The following is a 5574-nucleotide window of genomic DNA, read 5'->3' as shown; positions in this document are numbered from 1 at the left end:
TTATTTTATTTTATTTTATTTTATTTTATTTTATTTTATTTTATTTTTATTTTTCAGGTTAACAGTTGTTTGGCTTGATGTGTTCTTTTAACTCTGACACCACTGAGGTGAAGGAATGCTACTGAATTTTCTAGATCTTTGAAATGTGTTAATGGAGGCATTGCCTATTTGAAGTCACCTTGAATTGAGTTAACCATGAGGTTGTGCCTTCCTGTGGGGAGGGGGGGAACAAAAATACACTTAACCTTCATACATGTTACCTTAATGTCAAAGGCTAAAAATAAAGGACATTTATTTCTGAGAATAAAATCAATTTACTAAATATAAGTAGGTTATACCCTACCTCCCAAAATTTTATTTCAATGTATAACTCAAACACCTAAAGACACTGATGTAGAATACCTCGCAGTATTTAATGTCTGACAATGCTTTTGAAAGAGTTGATGTTTCTTTTTATATATTTTCCTAAGTCAAAGGATATATTAAAGCCATAAGTGAAGATTGTCATGCTTTTATTCAGAAATCTGAAAGAAACCTTAATTAAAACAAGGTTTTAGGAAAGGCCATGATATGAAAGATATAAAACAATATGGTTTTAGTTAAAGAGGACTCTAACCTGTAAATCAAAGATGAAAGATCTCACTCAAGTAGAATTATATAACTCCCTTTTGTTATACAGTCAGACCATATTTTTCATGCATTTGGTTTTTTTAGGATTACCATTTTAATTTTAAAGACTTTTATTACATATACAAAAATGGCTCAATACTTGGTTTAACATCTTAGAAATTTGAGACACCCTTTGAAATAGGAAATCTGAAATGGAATGTAACTCAGTATTAGGTAAAAATTAGTTTTAGTGCATAAGGGTAAGGTCAATCTAGATTCACAATAATAATGAATTTTTGTTAAAAAATCATATTTTCAGAGAAATTGATGCCAATCATATTTGCTAGCTATTGCAAATTGTTTGAGGAGACTTACTTACAGAAAACCAAATAGTGGAGCCAAAGGCTTTAATAAAAAAAAAAAGACACCTCTCCCCCTTAAAAAGAAAGTTATGTCATATTTTAATTGGAAACATAATTGTGACTTTCTTAACTCAGCTTCATAATTATAAATCTCAGTTATTACTTTCGGTCTTCCCAGATATTTTTTAGATGTTGAGTAAGAAAATGAAATAGTATAGTGCAAGCATACTAATTTACTAACATTTCCTATAATAATTTTGCCACATATTTAATATACACAGCCATCAGTCTGATAAAGCCAAATTACTAGGACACCTCCATGGTTATTTAGATTTACAACATGACACATTAATGAGTTAATCACACATTCTTCTGTGTGGTACCCAATTGGTTGCAGTTAGGGTCTTTAGGATGCATGGAGAGGGAGATAAGGTAGGGAGAAGATTAATCACAGCTGAATGTAGTTGTAAGAAGAGACTGCAAGTGCTTTTTGATTATACCCTTACAAGCGCTAGTGTATTCCTCAGGGACCAAATGGAGGCTTTTTGAGAACATCAACACTTCTTTTGAAATAGACCAGCAGCACTTTTTGAAAGGGTGGTTTCACTTGGTAATAGTTTTCTCCGCTTATACATTTAATTTTTATTGCTCATAATAGTAAGAGATTATTAGAACTACTCTCTCTCTTTCTGAAGTTTAAATAAGCTTTCTCACAATCTAATAGATCACATACATGATGAGTAAAAATGATGACTTTTGAGAAATCAATTAGCAAATAATTCTAGGACTTTAATAATATTTGATAATAAGTACAAAAGGAAAGTTAATTTTCTCAATTATATAGTACAACCCAGTGTCTGAAAAACAGACAATTTTATTAGGATAATAAGTAAAATGGACCTCAAACGGTAATAGAGGCTATTTAATTATTGCTTACTAAATGGGAAGAACACTTTGAGATGAAATATTTTGAAATATTTTTAAACATATTTACAACATCAATATTAGAGATAGAAATCTGCTCTTGAGAAAAACAGAGATACACAGGAAAAACTATTACAAATCACATTTCCATTACCAATCATAAGAACTGAAATCTTGCCTTCAGTTTTGACTATAACCCTTTGCAAAACTCTCATAAACCTCTCACTGAGGACATAGCAGAGGAACCTACCTGGCTGGCAACTCTTGATCTTGGGGTTTTAAGTTCAAGCCACATGTTGGGTATAGAGATTACTTAAAACCTTTAAAAAAACAGACAAACAAACATAGTGGATTTGAAAGCAGGACGTCTCCTCACACAATTTCAGAAACTATGGGACTGGTCTCTCCTAACAATTTGGTACTCTTATATTTCCAAAGGTCATTCATAAAGCTTTGTGGATTTACTGGGTTTCTTTACAGACTCCATATGGAAGTAAAACAGAATGACCATGAAGACAGTCTCCTGGGAGAAAATTTCACTCAGCACTTTCACACTTATTTTTTATGGCAGCATCTATGTTTAGGACAGTTTATTTAAATATTTCTTAGTATTTATCTTTTGGAAGTTTATACTCAGTTTGTCTCAGTGAAAGTATTAAATGTCTAATAGCCACAAAACAAACAAACCAAAGGTTTTTATCTTAAAAGCAATTCATTCTGAGCTTCAAATAACTACTCTGTCAGAGTTTGACATTGTCATTTCTAGTGGCATCTATCTTAACATTCTTTTCCTGCTTCAGGAATGAAATCACTAGACTAGCAGAGAAAATATGAAAAAAAAAAAAAGAAATAGGGAAAAACACCGATTCAACTCCATACCATAAAGAGGGCGTTTTCACCTCCAAAAGAAATGAAAACCAGATGGTCTAAAACTAAGAAATGGGGGCATTTTATTGTTGTCTTCAGAACTGATCATCAGCATGGTCGTTATCTTCATCAAATATCTCTTGTGTTCCCAAAGGGCACAATTACATTTTGGTCTCCAACAGTATTTTATACTATTTACTGCCTTTTGAATGAAGTATTATGAGTATTATTACATCACCTAAATCAACACCGTCACTAAAATATGTGCCTTTGCGTGACTTCTTTTCTCTGTCATATTTACATTGAAAATCATAGCCCTTGCATCTTTAACACCTTGCTTTTCCTTCATCAAATGCTTTATGAAACAAAACATGCTTGTCATGTGGTCCAGAGTATAAATTGTGTAGATGAACATGGGATACAGGACTCTAGAACTTGATTTCTCCAAATCAGCGGCAGCCTTTTTTTTTTTTTTTTTTTTTTTTTTTTTTTATGATATACATGGCTAGTTTTATATAATGGTTTATGCAACAACTGAGTCAGTTAAAACATGCTTGAAATAGCTGGGTCAGACAGTTGAAACTTAGACTATTGACCTGGAGCTTTTTGGACTTGATCTTAATGATTGAGTAATGGAGTTGTAACAATTTCTCAAACCATCTTCTCTCGCTCTCTCTCTTTTTTTTTTCTAACCATCTTAATTCTCTAACTGGAATGTTTAGCAAATACATGGTGAATTCACCATACCGTGCCAGTCTTTCTAACCAATAATTTCATTTTACCCTTCTCTCCTTCCATTGTCCAACTCCCAATGCCAAATTGCCATATCTAAACTATCAGGGTAATTTCTCAAATTTCTGTGTTTAGTAAGTAGAAACAACGTTGGCAACTTATTTTCTGAGACACCACTAGGTATACTTTGATTCATGCCAATTTATACAAACACTTTACTAGATACTCTTTTATCTTCCTTTTTATCTCTTCCTTTTCAGGAACCACTTGACTTTTTTTCTACTCTTATTTTAAAAGGTAGATCCAGTTATTGTGTTTTGGCCTACAATTTTGGACCTGGCACTTTGTTTTATTAATGCAGAATTTTTTCTTTTGTGTCAAATATAGTTTTCCACCATTATTGCTACTGCCTAATTGTGTCATGCTCATTATCACATAGAGAAGATTGTACATATACTTTTCTTGCCCTTTGGATGATGTCTTTATGATTCAGACTCATTGGCATAAACTCTAACCTGAAGAAAAGATGGCTGAAGAGTAATTTTAAATCAATATAATTTGGAAATAAGATATTATTTCCAGATTATTCAAAGAAAATTGGACTTCTTTTATTTTTCTGTTTGGGCCTTAGGCACATTAGAGGCAAATGTTGCAACATCAAATAAAATAAGGAGGATCAAATTTTTTGTGGGACAATGTAGTCATGTCCTTTAGGCTTCATTGTGGTGCCCTTTCTTGGAGTTGGCATTTTATGACACTTGACAGAGATCTTGCAGCAATTTCGGGCTATTGCTTTTATTAACTTAAAATTGAGTAGGAATGAAGTAATAAAACAACTTGGGAATTAAGAATTTAAGATCTGAGGAGGAATCACACTTCCTTGGGTATGAAAAAATTGTTTTTAGATAAAAGTCTCCATATGCTTTTTCTAAATTTTAAGTTTCTCAAACTTTTTCTAGATAAGCAATGTCAGTGTCTTATCTCCACAACAGCTGGGTTATATAAAATTGCCCTTTCAGTGGTTGCTAGGCATAAGAAGCATTCTGTTACAAGTGAATGACCATTTTGTGGATTATAGCCTCATCAGTTTTTTGTCATTTGAAAGCAAATATCCTGATATTTTTAAACAAAGTGGGCAGAGCAGGCAGGAAACCAATATTTATTACTCTCATGATTAAACACTTTAGACCAGGCTTGTTGATGTGTATGCCAATAATCTGGAGTTTCTGGCTTTGTGTAAAATTAAAATGTCTTTTCTATTGTGGTCTGATATCTGTTTCTGTAATAAGATCAGTTTGTTGTCCTCTGTGCAACAGTGGTTTTGCCCTTAATTTTTTTGGCTAGCGTTCACCAAAATCTGTCATCCAGAGCTGCTGAGAAAAATACATGTTGCCAAACTTCTTTTCTTAAAATTGTGCTGCCAGTGATATTTTCCCAGATGTGAAAAAATAATTATCTAATAAAGGATTAATACCTTATAACAATACCATTGTTGAACATGCTCCTGGAATGTTTACCTTCTTTCTGATTCCTTTTTTTTGTATTTGAAAATACTGAATGGGTAATTCAATGGTGTGTTCCAAATTGTCTATGTTGTTAATGTTGTGATTCTCTTTCAAAGAGGATAAAAGATCCCCTTTTGTCTTGTGTTTTCTACTGAATTAGGCTTCTTCTAGTCCTAGTGTGAATAAAAGCTATTTGAAATAAAACCATTATGTGTCAAATATTTATTGAGTAAATAAAATATAAATTACTGTGTTCCACTTTCAAAAAGTGAAAGGGTTCTTTGCAAATAAATTCCTTTATAATGTGAGAATTAACAAAAGAAGAAAAAGGTAGGTTAAACGTAGTAGTGTTTGAATGGAATGTGCTGATCAAGATAAAAAATAACAGTAGCTAATACTGGTTATCCCAAACTTGTACCTGTTACTCTACTGTACCATAATTATAGTATTCTCACATGAACCCCTACATCATGTACTAAGACTCCCATTCACAGATAAAGCATGGAACATGAAAAGATTAACTCATTTACTTACCCATTGTTACAGATAGTAAGAGATAGGCTTAAATCCTTACC

This window comes from Herpailurus yagouaroundi, unplaced genomic scaffold, assembly GCF_014898765.1.
Source record: "Herpailurus yagouaroundi ecotype Mexico unplaced genomic scaffold, PumYag 100, whole genome shotgun sequence".
In the NCBI taxonomy this organism is placed as follows: Eukaryota; Metazoa; Chordata; class Mammalia; order Carnivora; family Felidae; genus Herpailurus; species Herpailurus yagouaroundi.
The sequence above is the reverse complement of the archived record's forward strand: the minus strand, read 5'-3'. Positions refer to the sequence as shown.